This window comes from Euleptes europaea, chromosome 8, assembly GCF_029931775.1.
Source record: "Euleptes europaea isolate rEulEur1 chromosome 8, rEulEur1.hap1, whole genome shotgun sequence".
Taxonomy (NCBI): domain Eukaryota; kingdom Metazoa; phylum Chordata; class Lepidosauria; order Squamata; family Sphaerodactylidae; genus Euleptes; species Euleptes europaea.
Window position 1 is genome coordinate 14,314,637 of NC_079319.1, and position 6,778 is coordinate 14,321,414.

General features: G+C 39.5%; 1 non-coding gene across 1 annotated transcript; it reads left to right on the forward strand.

Moving 5' to 3' along the window:
• Positions 1-612: 612 nt before the first annotated feature.
• On the forward strand, positions 613-685 carry TRNAM-CAU (transfer RNA methionine (anticodon CAU)). The gene has a single exon. It is a non-coding gene; the product is annotated as a tRNA-Met (tRNA).
• The last annotated feature ends 6,093 nt before the right edge of the window (positions 686-6,778 follow it).

Genomic DNA, 6,778 nt, shown 5'->3' on the forward strand with positions numbered 1-6,778 from the left:
AGTATTGTTGGATGCAAAATTTGTTTATCAATGTAAAGAATTTATAGATCTATTCTTTTTTTGGGAGTTATTATGTAACCTGTTAGCATTTTAAAAAACCTTACAAAATGGCACAGACCCACCAAGAACAGGGAGACTCATGTTATTATTATTTTTTTAATTGCACATTAAAGTTGTAATTTTTAGTATCGTACGTACATGGCATTTTGGCCATAGCTGCTGTTTATTTTGGATAATCTATATAATTCACAGCACGATTGCAATTGCTTTGCATTTTTGTTTAATGTGCAGAGGTGAAGGGCAGCAGAGTTTCATAAACTGCAGGGGTATTCTTTTCTGCCAATAGGAGATTTATTTTATTTTATTTTATTTTTTAACTTTGCTGTCTTCTTCTGTAGCCTAACAGGGGCAAATTAAAGGAGAGACTCTACCTTTCCTTCCCTCCCCTCCTTTCCATGCAGGGGGAAATATATTATTATTTACAGTAATATAAACTCTAGCCCCAAAGGGTACAGGCATTCAAGGAAGGGAGTCAGCCAGAAACCTGCACAAAGACGTTAAGACTGTCGCGGTAAGCTTTATAAGTGGGCTCGTTAAGCCATCGTTCCGGGAGCCTCGTTAGCGCAGTAGGCAGCGCGTCAGTCTCATAATCTGAAGGTCGTGAGTTCGAGCCTCACACGGGGCAGCAGATTCTTTTCCTCCCTACCTCCAAAAAACAGCTACAAACCGATCTTCTTCTGCTCGAATTAAAAAGATAGGAGTTTATGTAGCAAAAACTGCGTTTTCCAGGGCCTTCCTTCAGCTTGCCCCGGTGCGCCGCGCTTGGTCCTAACAAGGCTGCTGCTTTGTGTTTTTGGAGCCTGGGGGCAGGAGGAGGGGGAGCCTCGACTCTCTGGCCAGGTTTTCTGGACAAAAGATCCCAGTTTCCCCGCTTGATTTAATCCGCAAAGCAATTTTTTTTACTGCAGCAAATAAGTGCAATTATTATAACCGTGCACAGTGTTGCAAGCCCTTGGTGCGACCTGATGATCAAATGCACGTTTTGTGATCCTGGAGAGGAATGTGTGTCTTAGGCCATTGATGCCCGGGAGGTTTTGCCTTGGGCTTGATGTACATTTCCCCCATCCTAATTCTCAAAACTCTGCATGGGAGCTCATGGTTGAGTTTTGAGAATTTGGGTGGGAAAAATGGGGAATAAGAATGAGTTTTTAAATTTGTTTTTCAATGTAAAGAATTTATAGATCTATTCTTTTTTTGGGAGTTATTATGTAACCTATTAGCATTTAAAAATTTTTTTAAATTTTTTAATTGACAGTACTGGCGATCAGGTTATATATGACAATGGGTATATAATAGATATTAGGAATAAATAGAAAATTATAAATAATTATATACTAGTCTAATAAGAATAATTTTCTGCATGGGAGCTCATGGTTGAGTTTTGAGAATTTGGGTTGGGAAAATGGGGAATAACGAGTGTTTAAATTTGTTTATCAATGTAAAGAATTTATAGATCTAATCTTTTTTTGGGAGTTATGTAACCTATTAGCATTTAATTTTTTAAAAAATTTTTAATTGACAGTGCTGGCGATCAGGTTATATATGACAATGGGTATATAATAGATATTAGGAATAAATAGAAAATTATAAATAATTATATACTAGTCTAATAAGAATAATTTTCTGCATGGGAGCTCATTGTTGAGTTTTGAGAATTTGGGTGGGAAAAATGGGGAATAACAATGAGTTTTTAAATTTGTTTATCAATGTAAAGAATTTATAGATCTATTCTTTTTTTGGGAGTTATTATGTAACCTATTAGCATTTTAAAAAATCTTACAAAATTATAAATAATTATATACTAGTCTAATAAGAATAATTTTCAATATAAAGGAGTGACTAGATTATGAATAGGTTAGAGGAAGCTGGGGGGGGGGAAGTCCAAACTATTAGATGTATTTAACAGTGAAGGTATACATTAAGCTATATATTGTTATTTACTAACATATGGAAAGATACGCTTTATGAAATACCAAATAAGATGGATTGTGTTATTATGGAAAAAATAACTAAAAGTAAAAAAAAATTTTTTTTTAAAGGAAAAATGTGCATCTAGATAGTGGCAAATCCAAGGCAAAACCTCCCAGGCATAAATGGCCTAAAAGGCAGGCTTCGCATCAACGTATCGGGCATCAATGGAATGGAATTAGCGGGGGGGTGGGGAGGTCCAGCTATTTTTCATCTTCAATCTTGCAATCCTTAGTTGAAACATTTGTATATTTCTTTTTTCCCCTCTTTTTAATAAAATTTTATTATTTTTCAGTTATGCGATACAAAAGGTAAAAAGGAAGGGGGGGGGGTCCCCGACTACAATCAATTATTACTCAAACAAAACCTTTGGTTGATATATATAAATTGGTTATACATTTAAAAAGTTACTAAACGTACTGTTTTTAGTGCTGTACTAACCTTTAAAAATGTAATCATTTTTAACTATGATTGGATACCAGATTCAGTAATTAAAAAGTATTCTTTAGCAGACTTATAGTCATAATTTTTATTCACTACTGACATATATAAAATGGTTGCCATTTTTCATCAAACTGGTCCAGTTTCATCCTGTTTTATTCATCATAAAAGTCATTTTTGCCATATTTGCATATTCCAACATCTTATCTTTCCATTCGTCTATATCTGGCGAGCTTGTTTGTTTCCATCTTCTTGCAAGCACAACTCTCGCTGCCCGTTGTAGCATATTTGAATATATCTTTAAATCGTGAGGATAGGTCAATATACATTTGTATATTTCTTAAGGGATTTAAGTAGGTGTTCCAAAATTATATACTCCGCTCCTTCTGCATTTTTAAATAAGTTTTTTATTAAAGACAAAAGAGTTATATTTAATACACTGGATGAATGGATAGTATGTTATATCGAGTATTAGCAACATACTAGCCACATATCTGTTAATTACTCCCTTAAGAAAAAAATAACTGCTATTATTAAGAGCCAGTGTTCTTAACTGCTTTTTGCTATTCAGTATAATATATCATTGCTTCCTTGTATTAACAGCTTAACCTAGCTTACATAATTGTATAATTTGCTCCTTCTGCATTTATCAAAGCAGTGTGCAAACTAGGAAGAGAATAATCGACCTTGCAATAGAGTAACAAAGGCCAGTCGCAGAGCAGGGAATCGAGAAAAGCATGAGCTCAACAGAGAATCTGAAAACGGTCTTTAAATGGATTTTATTTTCAGCACAGCTCAGGTCTAGCCCCCTCCCCCTATGAAACATATCCTGCTTTTTCCTGCACTAGAAGTAGCTCCCTCCAAGTGGCCAATAATTACATTTCATCTAAACTATTTCTCCAAAATCAATTGCCTGCCAGGATTCCAAAAATGCAAACTGCAAGAGGTAACAGTAAAAACGGTGTCCTAGAGGCTGCAATTTAAAGACTCGCCAACATTTCACAAGACTAGACAGACTTATGTCTACTCCCAGTCACAGGCAGAGTGACTGTGGTGACTTTATCAAGATGTACTCTGTACATGCTCAGAAAACTTTAAGCTCCATAGTAGACACAATGGTTTCCAGAGTGAAGCCCTAGTTCAAACTAAACTGCGGCTTCATGGCACTCAATTTTGTGCTTGATTTTTTGCCTAATAGGAGTCTAGTGGCACTTGAGATGAACAAAATGTATTCCGGCGTAAGCTTTCCTGAGTCAGAGCGCACTTCCATCAGGCACATACAGGGTAGATTCATCTGACAGGTAAATTTATATGAAAAAATGCAAACAGAAAGCAGGGAGGATGTTATACCCTTAGCTTTTGAGATAAATCAGGAGTCCCTCAAATGGGTACCACAGCACCTGCTGACAACTTTTTGGGTGCTGACCAAGGTGATTGTAAGCCGGTTTGATTCTTCCTTAAGTGGTAGAGAAAGTCAGCATATGAAAACCAACTCTTCTTCTTTGAAAGCGGCAGGGCCTTTCTCCAGCAAGGCTTTCGATTGAGTGTGCAGATTTAAAAAATGCACCACAACACAAGTATCTTCACTGTGTGACTCATAGTAAGCAGCAGTCGTTTCGTGGCTGGTTCCCCCTCCTGCTGCAGCCATTTTGTAGCCACACACAACACAGTCAGAATTTCAAAGGTACCCAGAGGCTCAAAAAATTTGGACACCCCAGAGGTAGATAAAGGTTTTTGCACTTGGTTTCTGCCAATGGGATAGTAATAGTGTACGAAATGTACAGCGATGTGTTTATATGATCTTTGTGCAGCAAGCAAATTGTTTCGTGACTGTTTTCATCGCCAGCTGTCTCAGAAGGTGGCAGGCTAAGAACCTGTAGGATGGAAAAGCTAGGGGTGGTGGAATGGTTAGAATGTTGGACCAAGACAGGGAAGATCTGAGTTCGAATCCCTGTTTAGCAAGGGAATCCCTATGTGATGGTGGGCCAAGAGATTATTTCTCAGCCTAACCCCTCTTAAGTTCCGCACCTTTGTTACGGACACTCCAGGATGGCAGGTTCTAGCACACTGGGCCCAGCCCCATAGCTCTCTACAAGGCAGGTATGCCAACAGTGTAAGGTAGTGGAATTCTACGCCACAATAGTGCCCGGGGAAAGAAGTTACCATTGCCACAATCACCACTCATAGGAAATGGGTTGGCTCATTTTCCAGAACCGCTCATGAAAATGTTGAATCAACATTGGTTCGCCATAGTACACATTCATTTTAGACGCTGGCTCTTGTGATCATTGTTATGAAGACAGAAAAACCACAAATGGCACATGCTGAAGCAGGACATTTCTAATCCTGTTCACGAAAGGCTCCAGACACCCCTTTCCCTCTAACATCACTCATACGGTAAATAAGACATTCCAACAGCCAAGCTTGTTTTTAACAGTCTAAGCAAGGGGTGTGCGGTTCTTTGCAACCTGTACTTCTTCAGAATGCTGGGGGCAGTTACATAGCTGAATTATAGCCCTCCCCCCAAATCAAACTCCCTGCAGACAAAATAAACATTGCCCAGAGAATGCTGGACTAAACCCCCCTGACATGCTAGCTTTCCCGAGGCAGTAAGTACTTGATAACAAGAGAGCATTAAAAAAATAAAGCCCTTTCATATTCTGGGCTTGGGAGGGGGGTTATCCCGTTCTTACATCATCATCCAAGACAATGGACAAAATTAAATACAAGAATTAACACAAACCATTTAAAAAGTAGATTACATGTGTGAATTTAGTCCCATTGCCATTAACAGGACTAAACAAGTTTGCATTCTAATACTATAAACACTGGCTAGTTGGAAGAATCTACTGGAATAGGTTTTAGAACAACCCACTTGGATTAAATTTGAGACACTGTCCATCTTTGAGCCGGGGTATGTGTTGAACAGCTAATTTTTAATAGTTTTTTTTAAATTTAAAAACATTTACTCAAAACACTGGATTAAAATCACAGTAATTCACTGACACACGGGACTTGTGTTTCATTTTTTATGTACAAAAATATTTCTAGAAGCATTTACAACAAACAGTCTAAAAATCAGTCTCTTTGATCCTCTATATAAAAAAAACCCATTGAAGTTCTATTTGTGGGTGGATTTTGTGTCTCTTCAGCTGCTCCACTGTGCGTCTGGTGGTGGGGCATACTTGGACCGAGCCTGTGACATAAGCTTTTGCCTGAGCTGTCTGACGTCCGCCATCAGTTCCCGCTCTTGAGATTCCAGACTTTGTCGGCCTCTGTCTAAAGAAACTTGAAAAAGAGAGAGAAGAATTAGAACTAGCATTAGAAAGGGATTACAGGTTCAAAGTAAAGTATTTTTTTTCCCGGATCAAAGAAGCCCCAAGTGATGTTTGACTGGAAAACGTAATTCTCAACTGTGATCTTTTGAAGCTTTGAGATCTGCAGGGGTTTCCCCACCCAATGTTTTAAGTTATTTAAGGATATGGGGGGGGGGGGGGGAAGCATGTAGCAAGATCTAGTATGTCTCACGCTTTATCCTGCCAGCGTGGTGTAGTGGTTAAGAGCAACGGACTCTCATCTGGAGAACTGGGTTCGATTCCCTGTTCCTCCACATGAAGCCTGCTGGGTGACCTTGGGCTAGTCACAGAACTCTCTCAGCCCCACCTACCTCACATGGGGCCTGTTGTGGGGAGAGGAAGGTGATTGTAAGCCACTTTGAGACTCCTTATGATAGAGAAAAGCGGAATATAAAAACCAACTTTTCTTCTTCTTTAAGGGAGTGGCACTCAGCAGTCCACTCCTCTTATTCTTATAGCCTGCAAAGTATGTTAAGCAGAGATACAGAAACTGGCATGTGGTCAGTGACCTTCATGGCCAAGCAGACTTGAATCTGGGTCTCTTTGATCCAAGTCCTGTGACAACACCATGCTGCCTACACATGCCAGCTACGACGTTTAAAGCCCTTCATGATCCTTCCTTATGGCCCTGAGCACCAACTATGGTTGTCAGGCAGCTATCAGTTGGCTATTCCACCACTTAGAGTGGTCTATCTGCCATCAACCAGAACCTGGGGCCTTTTCCACCATGGCTCTGGCTCTGTGGAAAGGGCTCTCTGAAGAGGTGAGGGGGTCCACCTCCTTGGAGATCCTCAGGAGGCGCTTCAAGGCCTGCCTGCTTGCCAGGGCTTTGGAGGAGGTCTGAATGCGGGCATCTTTTGAAGGGCGGGGGAGAGATCTGGGGTTTGATATTTTATTTCTGGTTTTAACTGAAAATGTTTTTAGCTATTATTTGTAAGCTGCTGTGAACCATG